Source organism: Gorilla gorilla, chromosome 18, assembly GCF_029281585.2.
Source record: "Gorilla gorilla gorilla isolate KB3781 chromosome 18, NHGRI_mGorGor1-v2.1_pri, whole genome shotgun sequence".
NCBI classification, from domain to species: domain Eukaryota; kingdom Metazoa; phylum Chordata; class Mammalia; order Primates; family Hominidae; genus Gorilla; species Gorilla gorilla.
The window spans coordinates 111075687-111090462 of NC_073242.2; the positions used below are offsets into that span (position 1 = coordinate 111075687).

The following is a 14776-nucleotide window of genomic DNA, read 5'->3' on the forward strand; positions in this document are numbered from 1 at the left end:
CAAAGAAAGAGAATTCCATCATCAAAAACTAATGCAATGGGCACCAGAGTTCCATTAAGTTCCCCATAAGAGTGATTCAATTTGATGAACATGTGTTGGTCTAGGGGAATGGAATCCGTGGGCCAAATATGTCAGTGGTCCCAAATCTCCCACTTTCTTCTTGGAAAAGACTCCATCTCTTTGCTCGCTGAGTCACAATGAAGACATACGTTCCCCGTTGTATCTGCTCAGAATCACTGGAAGACAATGCCCAGTGATGATGGGTTTTCTACCTGAGATAGAAGCTTTTTTGTTTTAAATGAACTTATCTTGGGGCAATAGGGGACACAGAATACAGAACTAGAATATGAATGATATTTGGTGTCGTAGAGCTTGTGACCCCTATGCCAGGGACTGCCCACTGAATCCTCTCCCCATTCTGTGAGGCGGGGAGAGGATTGGCATTGGGGCTGGTGGTAACTAGCTCCCTTTTCACAGATAAGAAAAATGAGCCACAGAAAAATTGTGTGATTGGTGTCTGGGACGTCTGCCTTCAGAATTCTCAAGCAATCTTCATTACCACATCTGCCTTGGGCATATTTATTCAAGGATGTAGCATGCCATGGGAGTAAGTAAGGTGGTGGGAGTGCAGGGAGAAGAACGGAGATAAGAGCAAGACCCTGTAGGAGAGAACAAATAACTTTGAAGGACAGAAGTGTTCAATTTTCCATTTTTAATTTTGGGGGTATGCATATGCATGCCCAAACCTTTAGCCAAGTCTGCTGTGGAAACAAAGGTCTTGTGTACACAGAGTTTTTTTTGTTTTTGTTTTTGTTTTTTTCTGCTGTTGTTGCTGATGTTGTTTTGGCAGGAGGTGGTTGATTGGTTAATAAAAGAAGATAAGTTTCACATTTGTATCCAGGCTGGCAGAAATAAAGGAACAGAGATGAGATTTAGAGATGGGAACTTCCTAAAAGAAGCCAGAAGTCAGATCTAAAGGTGAACTTGAGGTGGTGAAACCACCTTGGAATTCACAGGAATTGCAGCTACTCATAACTAGATCTTAAGGGGTGGAGAGACCCCATCGTTATATGGATTCTACATTTCTTACCTCCCATATTGGGCTTTGAGCCTTTCCAGGCCAGGATCCAAATTTGGATTCATCTTCAAAGTCCCACTAGCACATTGTAAGGACTCCATAACTGTTTGCTGAATTAATACATTCAAGAGAGGCTTCTTGTGCATACATCATTACGTAGGTCAGAAATTATATTTGCCTACAAGTAAAAGACCAGATTTCAGTGTTTAAAGAGGTAAGAAATCGAAAGGTGGGCATAAATTCTGCTGTAGGTCACAATGTCACAAACGTGCTTCTATCATTCTATTCTTCACGTCTTTCAAATATCCTCATGGTCCCAAAGTGGCTGCTGTATCTCCAGGCCACACCCCACCACTGCCACCCTCCCCAGTCAACCACATCCCCACCTCTCCCACCCTCCTCACTCAACCACACCCCCACCTCTCCCACCCTCCTCACTCAACCACACCCCCACCTCTCCCACCCTCCCCACTCAACCACACCCCCACCTCTCCCACCCTCCCCACTCAACCACACCCCCACCTCTCCCACCCTCCCCACTCAGCCGCACCCCCACCTCTCCCACCCTCCCTACTCAACCACACCCCCACCTCTCCCATTCTCCCCACTCAACCACACCCCCACCTCTCCCATTCTCCCCACTCAACCGCACCCCCACCTCTCCCACCCTCCTCACTCAACCACACCCCCACCTCTCCCATTCTCCCCACTCAACCACACTCCCACCTCTCCCACCCTCCTCACTCAGCCGCACCCCCACCTCTCCCACCCTCCTCACTCAACCACACCCCCACCTCTCCCACCCTCCTCACTCAGCCGCACCCCCACCTCTCCCACCCTCCCCACTCAACCACACCCCCACCTCTCCCATTCTCCCCACTCAACCACACTCCCACCTCTCCCACCCTCCTCACTCAACCACACTCCCACCTCTCCCACCCTCCTCACTCAACCACACCCCCACCTCTCCCATTCTCCCCACTCAACCACATCCCCACCTCTCCCACCATCCCCACTCAACCACACCCCCACCTCTCCCACCCTCCCCACTCAACCACACTCCCACCTCTCCCATTCTCCCCACTCAACCACACTCCCACCTCTCCCACCCTCCTCACTCAACCACACTCCCACCTCTCCCACCCTCCTCACTCAACCACACCCCCACCTCTCCCATTCTCCCCACTCAACCACATCCCCACCTCTCCCACCATCCCCACTCAACCACACTCCCACCTCTCCCACCCTCCTCACTCAACCACACCCCCACCTCTCCCACCCTCCTCACTCAACCACACCCCCACCTCTCCCATTCTCCCCACTCAACCACACCCCCACCTCTCCCACCATCCCCACTCAACCACACCCCCACCTCTCCCACCCTCCTCACTCAACCACACCCCCACCTCTCCCATTCTCCCCACTCAACCACACCCCCACCTCTCCCATTCTCCCCACTCAACCACATCCCCACCACTCCCACCCTCCCCACTCAACCACACCCCCACCTCTCCCATTCTCCCCACTCAACCACACCACCTCTCCCACCATCCCCACTCAACCGCACCCCCACCTCTCCCACCCTCCCCACTCAACCACACCCCCACCTCTCCCATTCTCCCCACTCAACCGCACCCCCACCTCTCCCACCCTCCCCACTCAACAACACCCCCACCTCTCCCACCTTCCCCACTCAACCACATCCCCACCACTCCCACCCTCCCCACTCAACCACACCCCCACCTCTCCCATTCTCCCCACTCAACCACACCCCCACCTCTCCCACCCTCCCCACTCAACCACACCCCCACCTCTCCCATTCTCCCCACTCAACCACACCCCCACCTCTTCCACCCTCCCCACTCAAACACACCCCCACCTCTCCCACCTTCCCCACTCAACCACACTCCCACCTCTCCCACCCTCCTCACCCCCTCCACAACCAGTTCTCATGGCTCCAGCCACACCAGTTCCTTCTGAGAGCCTTGTTCTTGTCTTCTCCATGCTCCTTCCTGCCCCACGTTCATGTCAGGAGGAAGAAAAGGAAAGAGACCAGCGGTTTTCTCTGAGCCAGGCTTTACTTGAGAAGGAAAGCCTTTCCAGGAACCTCTGGCTACATTTCACCAACTAGAACTGGCTCCAAGTGGAGGGAGGCAGGGTAGAAGGGAGTTGATACATAGGTCATAAGAAAGGAAGGGTCTTGACGTTCCTTTCAACCCAGCTGGGGATCTATCTGAAATGTAAGCTTTGTTGATATCATTGCAACAGTGACAATGGCTATGAAGAAGAAAGACAGGTGCCAGCAAATGAGGAAACTGAGGCTGTGAGAGATGAACTCGCCTTAAATTACGCAGCTGGGACTCTAGGGGACTTAGAAGCCCATTATCTTTATATCTGCTGCTGGGAGGGCAGACAGCAGCAGCCTCTCCTCTCCCGATCTCCAGGTTCCTTCCAGTGAGGTCTGTGTTTGTTCTTTCCCAGAGGCCAGGCCAAGCCAGACCTCACAGGCAAAGCACTTTGTCTGGTGGCAAAGTCCTATATCAAACAAATTCAAGGCCTCTCAGGTCTGCAACTCTGCTCCTGCCTTGCAGCCAGGGATGGAGGGATGATGCTGGGGCCGCAGGAACTCTGAGTCATCGCCGGGGGTGGCAGCTCTGGATAAGGCAGCAGTAGACCTCAGGCATCCCTGCACTCCTGGGGACCAGGGGCCTGGCCTGGAAAGGACCTGCATTACTGGGGATTCACACCACCCTCCCCTCACCCCGGACACCCTATCATGATGGCTCAGGTCACAGACTAGACTGGGCCCCTCTGCCAGCCTTCCCCCAACTTCACAATGCTGTATTATCAGAAACCATGAAGTGTACAGCAGAGTCAGGGTTGGGTGGGGGGGAGTGGTAATGACTCTCTATGACTCATTTTGAAGGGCCCAGAGTCAGCGTGAGAGGGGGTGGAGGGCAAACCCAATAGCAGCTCAGAGGAGCCACAACCAGCCATAAAAATAGGTTTCATATCACAGCCCGGTACATCCATCTGCAGATAAGCATACAGCACAGAAACACTTTTGCACGCAGCAACCCTTCCTTCACTCCGTGAAATAAACTGTGATTTTATTCTATTCTATTTCCTTCCTTCCTTCCTTCCTTTCTTCCTTCTTTCCTTCCTTCCTTCCTTCCTTCTTTTCATTCTCTCTCTCTCCATCTCTCTTTGACAAATGCTGGTTGGTTGAGACCCAAAAAAATAATGTCATGATACCTTGAGGGGAAACCTGTTGTTAAATTATGGTGACTTAGCATATTGGCTTTGCAGCACAACTGAACTCGGTTTGAACTTGCTGATGTGTGAACCAAGCCAAGTAACTTAGCCTCTGGCATCGGACCACTTTTCTAAACCACTAACACCATGATTCCAGTTCCTGACCTTTCTTCCAGACCACACCATGACCTCCAACCCGTCCTCTCTAAAATGCACCCTGGACCTCATGGCTGCACGTTCCCACTGCATGCACTTTCCACCTGCAGCCCGCCAGCCCTTGTCCACACCCCTCATGCATTCCTTTTGATCTTAATAAAAAGACAAAGTTCCTACCTTGGTTGGAAAAATCAACAAAGGCTAAGTGGTTTCCCGCTCTCCCCACTCAAGTCCACCCCCACTAGTCCACCCTCCCACCCTCCCAACTCAACACCACCCCCACCACTCCCACCCTCCCCACTCAATCTCACCCCCACCACTCCATCCTCCCCACTCAACCCCACCCCCATCACTCCCACCCTCCCCAATCTCACCCCTACCACTCCATCCTCCACACTCAACCCCACCCCCACCACTCCCACCTTCCCCACTCAACCCCACCCCCACCACTCCACCCTTCCCATTCAACCCCAACCCACCATTCCACCCTCCCCACTCAACCCCACCCCCACCACTCCACCCTCCCCACTCAACCCCACCCCCACCACTCCCACCATCCCCACTCAATCACACCCTCACCACTTCCACCCTCCACACTCAACCCCACCCTCACCACTCCCACTCTCCCCATTCAACCCCACCCCACTCTCCCTCCCTCCACACTCAACCCCACCCCCAACACTCCCACCCTCCACATTCAACCTACTTCCATCACTCCCACGCTTCCCCCAAAATGGGGAAGGAGGGAGGGAAAAAAGGGGGGTCTGAAATGCAATAATGTGTGTAAGGAATTTAGCACTATTTTTGGCATAGAGTGAGCACTCACTCAAGGTGGGGACCATCTCTATCCCCAAGTGCTGATGTTGAAACTAACTGCTGAGAGGAGAGAAGTGTCTAGGCATTGGGTGATGAGGTCAGATCTGTGTTTTAGGAGTGGTGTATACTTTTGCTGGCTTCTGCTCTTTGGTTCCATCTTTGAAAGCCCATGACCTTCTGTTCTTCCTGACATCATGGGTGCTCTCATCCTGTCCTGTGGCTACATCCTGCCTCTGGGCTGGAGACCCCCACACTCACATCACTAGTCCAGCTTCTGTCCTTGACTCCAGGCTCATTCATCCAGCTGCCTGCTGGACATGTCCCCTCAACTCTCCAGCGGGCAACTCAAAATAATCATGGCCACAAAACCCCTTGATCAGCCTCTCCTCCCTACTCAAGCCTGCCCTCTCTCCCCATCTCAGTAAAGGGCACCTTCTTCATTCTGGGCTTTCCTTCACAGCCCCACATCCTCCATCAGCAAGTCTTTGTGGTTCTGCCTCAAAATAAATCCCCAGTGAACGCTCTCCAGTCCCACTGGCACCATCCAAGCCTCCATCATGGCTCATTTCCCGGGATCGGCAGAATAATAGGCCCCAAAGGTGTCCACCACCAAAATCTCCAACACCTGTGACTGGGTGACGTCACATGGCAACAGGGACTGTCAAGATGTGATTAAGCTAAGGACCTTGAGATAGTGAGATTATCCTGGTTGTCTAGATGAGCCCGGTGGTAGTCCATTCTTGAAATGCTATAAAGAAACATCTGAGACTGGGTCATTTGTAAAAAAAAGAGGTTTAATAGGCTCACAGTTCTGCAGGCTGTACATGAAGCATGCTAGCATCTCTTTCTGGGGAGGCTTCTGGAAGCTTCTCTTCATGGTGGAAGGCAAATGGAGAGCAGGCGCCCCACATGGCGAAAGCAGGAGCAAGAGAGCCAGAGGGAGACGCTCCCTATTTTTAAATGAACTGATCTCATGAGAATTCACTCACTATCGAGAGGACAGTACCAAGGGGGATGGTACTGTCCCCATTCATGAGAAATCCACCCCCATGATCCAGTCACCTCCCACCACGCCCCACCTCCAACACTCAGGACTACATTTCAATATGAGATTTGGGCAGGCTCACAAATCCAAACTATATCAAGTCCAATGTAATCAGAGGGGTCCTTAGGAAAGGGAGGCAGGAGGGTCAGAGTTACTGGAGAGGTGATGATGAGGGAGAGACAGAGAGAGACAGGAGGAGGGAGATTTGAAAATGCTATATTTCTGTTTTTCAAGATGAGCGAGAAGTCACAACCTGCATCTGCAGGCAGCCTCTAGAAGCTGGGAAAGGCAAGGAATGGATTCTCCCTTGGAGCTTCCAGAAGGAACACAGTCCTGCTGACACCTTGATTTTAACCCAGTGAGACCCATGTCAGATTTCTGACCTACAAAACCATGGGATAATAAATATGCGTGTGTGTGTTTTTTAAGCCACATGAGATTTGTAGTAAGCTTGTTACAGCAGCAATGGGAAACTCACCCACCTCTTCACTGTCTCTGCCTCTTAACTGGTCTCCCTAGGGTTCCTCTTGGCCTGTTACTCCATTCTTTGCACAGTAGACAACGTGGGCTTCATAAAACCTTCTATCAGATCACATCACTTTGGCAAAGAAAACCTTCCAATGGCTTCCATCATCCTTAGAACAAAATTCCAACTGTTCAACACGGCTGAAGAAGTCCAGTTCCTAGTCTCTCTGAGTACACCCTCCCTCCGATGTCCCCCTCTTGCCCCCACTTCTCTAGACTCTAGACACCCTGGATGTCTTTCTTTTCCTTGAGCAATTCACCCATGTTGCCACCTCCAGGCATTTTTCTGAGCTGTTTCTCTTCCAGGAATTTTCTTGTCATTTGTCCTTAAGGGCTTGGTCTGAGGTTTTCTCTGATGACATCTGCATGTTAAAAAAAAAAAAAAAAAAAAAAAAAAAAAAGCCCTCCTGTCCTTGGCAAATCTCTATCACGTTCCCCTGGTTTATTTCATCTCTACCATTTATCAGTAACTGAAATTATCTTATTGATTTATCTATTTCTTTGCCTACAATTGTGTGGTTGATGCGGGGAGTGAGGCAGTTGTTTCTCAGTCCCCCAGCACTCGAATGATGGCTGGGCTATGGCAGCACTCAATATTTATCAGTTTGGATGAAGGAATGCATGCATGCATGAATGAATGAAAGGAGGAACGCAGCCCTATATAGTGGCTGGTGCAGAGTCAGTGTTGAATAAAGATGACTTATTTAATATCCTTATCATGATGATGACCAATGAGAAAGTGGCTTGTTCACCATGAAGTCCTACACACAAGTGTGTCTTCCTCATTAACTGCGTTAGCTCCCCTGCTGGGGGAGAGCCAGCTGGGACTGCCTTGGGTCTCAGCACCCCAAGAATCAAGTTGAAAGATGCAGGGGCCTGGCATGGGTTGTAGGAAGTCTGAGCTGGCAGAGACCAAGTCTAGTGGCCAGACAAGAAGAAAGAAAGTTCCTTGGGGGAGACACTTGTGTTATTACAAATGCAAACTTAGAGAGGCAACAAACGCCTATTTCTCAGTGTACACACACACACACATATGCACATACACACACACACACCCCACCTCAGACCCACCAGGGCCCTGCCAGCAGATCCAGCAGATGAGAAACCTCTGGAGGATGAATTTGCAGACGCCTCCCCAGGCGCTGTCTGGAGCGACCCTCCAGTCATTAACACTCTATGCAGCTGAGCACATGCTTTTTATTGGGATGAGTATAAATAAACAACAACAGAAGACTTGAAAAAAATGACCCCCAGAGGAAACCCGATCCTCAGGCAATTAGAGCACTTCTGTTCAGATAATTGCTGGCTGAAATGGTGAGCTGGGTGCCAGTCCTCCAAAGGCAACAACATTGGCCACCACAGGCTGATTGCAGCCCCCCAGCCACGTGAGCCTCCCTGCCTTTGTCTGCTACTCAGTGAAGGGAAACCCAGAGTGTGAACAGGGCGTGCACCATGTTCAGTGAATCTGGCAGTGAGTGTGGCCAAGGCAGGGGTTCTCACAGGGGTGGGTGATTTTAGCCCCCAGGGTAAGTTTGGCAATGTCTGGAAATAATTTTGGTTGCTCCAGCCGGCGTTTAATGGGTGGAGGCCAAAGATGCTGCTAAACGCCCTGCAATGCCCAGGATAAGCTCCCACAACAGAGAATTGTACAGCCCAAAGTTATCTGCAGTGCTGCAGTTGAGAAGCCCTGGTTTAGAGAGAGGAGCTCCCTAAACATCTACAAAGGCAGAAGTTGCTAATGGACTCGGAACACTCACCATGGGCCAAACACTGTCAAACATAAGGCTCCATCGCCGAATCCTCAAAACAGCATTATGAGGTTTAATTACCACCTTCGTTTCACAGATAATGAATGAAACTGAAAGCAAATGAGCTTCTAGAAGATGTTAAGCAACTTGTTCAAGATCCCACTGCTAGTCCACACACGGCCAGCCTTCGAAGCCCAATTGACCCCAAAGCCTGGCTTTTGGCCCCAGGCACAACCAGTGCTCACAGTTATAAAGCTCTTACTTTATGCCAGTCACTCTCACACACACCACCTTCTAGACTCCATGGGAAATGTGGAATGGTCGGGAAAACACAGCCTTTGGCTTCCTATGGACCTGAATTCTATGACCTGCTCTGCCATTTTTATTTGCCATGAAATCTTGGGCATGTTAGTGAAACTCTCTTGTTTATTTATTTGTGAAATGGGCCAATAATGTGACCCGCCAAAGGGTTTATGCAGTATTGTATGTAAATGCCTTCCAACAGGGCCTAGCACACTGACCTCAGTGAACAGTAGCTATGACTGTGATTGTTACTACTGAGTTTGAAATTCAGAGCCACAGAGGTGCTGATTTTTATTAGGGAAACGGCCACATAGCGCAAGCAAGGGAGACTGAGGGTGGGGGGCAAGAAGGTGAGAGGGACAGGAGGCAGTCCATTCCTGTAGCTGCCAGAACTGTTGCACCCAATGTCCCTTTGTCCTCCCTCCTTTGGGGAAAGTGCTGTGTTTGGTTTGCTGGTGAAGGCCCATGATCCTCTGTCTTACAGAAATAATCAAACCTGTAAACATAAAAGAGTGGGCTGCAGGGAGGGCAGGGGGATTCCACTGCAGAGCATAGGGCCACTCTGTCTTTGAGCCTGTTGGAGGTGGGGCAGGGGCTAGGATCACCCCCAAACAACACACATACCTAGGCTTCTTCCCTTATGAAGGGAGGAGAATTAACACATCTTCGCCATCTGTTCTGCAAAGGTACTTTAGATACAGCTCATCCAATTTACCCAGAAATCCCTGCAAAGTCATATTACACCCATCTCACAACTGGGAAAATTGAGGCCCAGTGAGGTTTGTTAATGTGGTCACAGTTGTACAGCTGGGAAATGGCAGCTCTGAGCCCTGATTCAGTGCTGATGCCTTTAACCACTTCACCTCAGGCCCAGTGTGACTATGCAATATGGTGCTAAGACTGGTGGGCCCACTGGGGGCTTCTCTCTGCTTCCTTTCTGTATCCCACTAGGGACTGTTGGCCACAGTAAGCATATGTCCCAAGCCCCAGACCAGCCTCTTGGTCTGAAAAGATTGAGTGTACTTAGCAGGCACAATGGGACTAAAATCAGGACCTCCTAGAACAGCACTGTCCCATAGAACTTTTGGACAATGCAAATGTTCTATATTCACACTATTCAATGTAGTGGCTGCTAGCCACAGGGTGTGAGCTAGTACAATTTCAGAACAGGATGTTCAATTTTATTTAATTTTAATCAATTGAATTTATGTATTTAAAGTCACATGTGGCTGGTGGCTTCCACATTGGACAGTGCAGGGAAAATGTAGGACTCAGTCTGTGGGCTTTTTGCTAACCATGTCCTTTGCAATGATTCCTTCAGTTCAACCAGCCCTCCATTTCTCTGGGCTAAGGGGTGAGGAAGCCTCTTGGATGAGCTCAGTTCACAGAGGATCCCCTTTTCATGTTTCCAGTCAGTCACAGGTCAGTCAGCCCACCCACAGACATATGCTGAGACCCTATTGTGAGCCAAGCCCAAGCCAGGTGTGGGCACCATCCCTACCCTGGAGGAGGTCCTGGGCTAATAGGGCAGGTTAAAGAATAGCAATAATCATATAATGATAGCAATGATGATGATGATCGTTATGGTGGTGGTGCCAGTGATGACGAAGATAGTGAAAATGGCAATAATGACAGTAGTGATGGTGGTGGTGATGATAGTGATAAACATGGTGGTAGTAATGATGAAGATGGTGATGATGGTGATGATGTTGATGATGGTGATGATGATGATGGTGATGAAGATGGTGATGACTATAGTGGTGGTGATGATGGTGATGAAGATGGTGATGACTATAGTGATGGTGATGATGGTGATGAAGATGGTGATGACTATAGTGATGATGATGGTGATGAAGATGGTGATGACTATAGTGATGGTGATGATGGTGATGAAGATCATGATGTCTATAGTGATGGTGATGATGATGGTGATGTTGTTGATGATGGTGATGATAATGGTGATGAAGATGGTGATGACTGTAGTGGTGATGATGATGGTGATGAAGATGGTGATGACTATAGTGATGGTGATGATGGTGATGAAGACAGTGATGACTATAGAGATGGTGATGATGATGATGGTGATGATAATGGTGATGAAGATGGTGATGACTATAGTGATGGTGATAATGGTGATGACTACAGTGGTGATGATGATAGTGATGAAGATGGTAATGACTATAGTGATGGTGATGATGTTGATGATGGTAACACTGGTGATGACGATGGTGATAATGACAATGGTGATGTTGATGATGGTAACAGTGGTGATGACGATGGTGATAATGACAATGGTGATGATGATGATGATGGTGATGGTGATGATGACAGACAATGATGCAGCTGATGATGAACAATGATAGTGTTGATGATAAAGGCACTATTGATGAAATAAGAACAGGGACTTGGAATCATTCTCTGGATTCAAATCCACATTCCACCACTTACTAGCTATGAAGCCATGGGCAAGTCATTTACCCTCTTTGACCCTCAGATTTCTCTTTTGAAAAATAAAATTAATAAAAGCATGTCTGCCTAAGATGGCTAAGATCATTAAATAAAACATGTAAAGCATAGCCTGACACATGAAGGAATGAATAAATATTAGCTTTATTATTATTATTCACTACTATTTATTCAGGGCATACTATTCTCAAGTTAATGTCTTAATCTCAGTTAGTCTTCACATTGACTCTACCTCATTTCCATTTGACAAACAAGAAAACTGAGGCTCAGATAAGTTTAGAGAATTTGCCCAGGTTCTTAGGAACAAGTGGGAGTGCTGTGATTTGAATGCCAGTCTACACAACTTCAAAACTTTTCAAGTTGCCTAGTTGCCCAGTGTGCTGCAAGTTAGGCACAATAAGCAGACTCAACATGGCATGGTAGAAAGAGAGAAAATGTTGATGCCTGCGTGCACCAGCTAAGTGGTTGGGACAACTCCATTTCTTACGGCTTTAGTGCCTCACCCATAAAATAGAACCATTTCTGTCCCTGGATCAGTGTAGGGAATCCATGGAAGCATAAGAGTTCATCAATACAGTAGTACATGGAAAAGCCTCATGTGGAGCTGGCACCCAGCCACAGTCAATATTAGCTCACGTTATCAGCGAGTATTGAACCATTTTTCACAGGCCCTACATACAGCACCCCACAAGTACTCCCTCGATGACCTTTTCTCTCTCCCCTTTAATGACACACAGTGCCAACCTCCAAAGCCCTTTTCCTGAGTGGGACAAAGGAGTGTGTTACTTCCCCACACAGTTTTGCACTGCTCGGCAAGGCCACAGCGAGGGGGGTATGAGCTCTTCAGGGTCTTGGTACACCCCTGCCACAGACCCTCCCCGGGTTATCACCCTGGTGCATCAGAGTGTAAAGACTCCACAAGGAATCCCGAAATCACCAATGATCTGCTGAGGTGAGAGCTGCCAGGGAAGGGAGAGGGTATTTATAAACCTGGCGCTGGTGACTGAGTCCTTAGGAACCTGAGAGAGAGCAGCTTTCCTGCCCCGCAGGGAAACCAAAGAGGAAAAACACCAACAGGCTTCAACTTTGGGCTCCAGTCAAAAGCCACTGAGGGTGCATCCAAGTCCCCTTCTAAATTTAGAACATTCAGCCAAACCATTTCTCCAGCTCACCAAGCGTCTTTTCCCTTGGCTGGGGAAAGCCAGGGGGCTTCTGAAAGCCAGGGACACAGATGGGAGGTCAGATCCAAACCCGCTTTGCCTCCATTTTTGTTTCCATTGCACTGGGGCCAAGACACTCCAGGCCTTTCTCATGCCCTGAGACAGGAGAGTGGGGTATAAAGCAATTTGGAGTCAGAGAGGATGTTCAAATGTTGGCACTGGCTGCTGATTCTAACCAGCCTAAGATCTCAGACTAGCATCTTAAGCTTCCTGTATGTCAGTTCCTTCATCTATAAGGTAAGCAAAACCTTGGGCAGGGGACTTTTACCCAGGTGAGTCTTCATTTCATCACCTCTTACAACAGGAAAGGAAGGCTTCCCAGGTATCTTCTAGTCCCCAACCCTCAGTTTCCCTATATTTCTTTCTCTCTCTTTCTTTCTTTCTTTCTCTTCCTTTCTTTTTCCTTCTCTTTCATTCTTTCTTTCTTTCTTTCTTTCTTTCTTTCTTTCTTTCTTTCTTTCTTTCTTTCTTTCCTTCTTTCCTTCTTCCTTCCTTCCTTCCTTTTCTTTTTTTTTGAAGGCATTTCACTCTTGTTGCCCAGACGGGAGTAGTACAATAGCATGATCTCGGCTCACTGCAACCTCCACCTCCCCGGTTCAAGTGATTCTCCTGCCTCAGCCTCCCGAGTAGCAGGGATTACAGGCATGCACCACCATGCCTGGCTAATTTTGTATTTTTAGTAGAGATGGGGTTTCTCCATGTGGTCAGGGTGGTCTCGAGCTCCCGATCTGAGGTGATTCGCCCACCCCAGCTTCCCAAAGTGCTGGGATTACAGGCTTGAGCTACCTTGCCTGGCCAATTTCCCTATATTTCACAGGAGAGCAAGACTTACTAGATATCTTCCAGTCCCCAAGCCTCAGTTTCCCCATCTTTCACAGGGAAAAATTACGACTCAGAAAAATTCCATGAGGGTTAAGTACAACGGCAAGCCAAGAGTGCCTAGCCCAGGGACATATGGTGACACTCAATCCATGTGGGTAGAACCAAGATGGAAACTAGAATCTGCAAGTCTCTATTCTGAGTCTCTCTCTCTCTTCTTCTTTTTTTAACAACTTCAACACACGTATTTAAACATTGCCTATGTGATCCCCAGCCCTATTATTAGTCCAGAGATAAAAACAGGGGTCAGAGCAATTGTAATCAAAAGCCATTTCTCTATCCCCGACCCTGGTGCTATGGTCTGAATTTTTGTGTTCCCCTAAAATTCCTAGGTTGAAACGTAACTGCCAAGGTGATGGTATTAGGAGGCAGGGCCTTTAGGAGTTGATTAGGTTATGAGGGCAAATCTGCCATGAATGGAATCAGTGCCCTTATAAAATAGGCCTGAGAGAGCTCCCTGCTCCTTCCACCATGTGAGGACACAGTGAGAAGGTGCCATCTGAGAAAGTAGGCTCTCACCAGACATAAAATCTACTGGTGTCTTGATCTTGGACTTCCCAGCCTCTAGAACTGTGAGCAATGGATTTCAGTGGCTTATAGGCTACCCAGTTTATGGTATTTTGTTATAGCAGCCTGGATGAATTAGTACTATCTCCTTCATTAATAATAATAATAATAATAGCTGAAAGCAATTGAGCACTTACTATGTACAGACATTGGGTTCAGACTTTACATAAATTATATAATTAAATCAATTATCAATGGTTTATATATATGTCAGAACCTAGGGTCATTTGACACAACAATAAAAATATAAAATAGCAATAGCAATACCAAAACTTTCCTTCTCTGACTTAATCTTCCCATTATCCCCACTATATGCTACCAGGGGCATCATACATCAGCTCAAGAACAAGCCCCTTTTAGGTATTCCATGGAGCCTGCCATATAATCCTGCTCACCAGCTCCAGCGCCATCTCTCTGTGGGAGCGTCCATCGCTGTTCCCAAAGCCCCACTGCACTGCACTATGTCCTCTAGCTTGACGCCATCATGGGCTCCAACAACCACCCCAGGTGGGAAAGTACCTATCCCCACTCGGGCTACATCCTGTTTCCCTGGTTAAAAAACACCACGGCTCTGTGCTTGCAGCGCCTCACCAAGTTTTGATATGAAGCAGCTCTTTGGTTCTGTGCTCAGGTTTTACCATAGCTGCCTTGCTCTAGGGGGAGTTCAGTGGGGATGCGCCTTCCTCAGATATGGACCTCTGTTCTTGGAGCAAGCTTT

The 14776-nt window shown here is 48.6% G+C and overlaps 1 long non-coding RNA gene across 2 annotated transcripts; it reads right to left on the reverse strand.

The window, feature by feature from the left end:
• Window positions 1-697: 697 nt before the first annotated feature.
• Window positions 698-7051, reverse strand: LOC109023620 (uncharacterized). Of its 2 annotated transcripts, XR_002003045.3 has the most exons (3): window positions 6833-7051; window positions 1091-1256; window positions 698-902 (listed from the first exon to the last, which is right to left on the reverse strand). It is a non-coding gene; the product is annotated as an uncharacterized lncRNA (long non-coding RNA). The 2 variants fall into 2 exon arrangements; XR_008672937.1 differs by lacking the exon at window positions 6833-7051 and having other exon boundaries at window positions 1091-1324.
• Between the last annotated feature and the right edge of the window lie 7725 nt (window positions 7052-14776).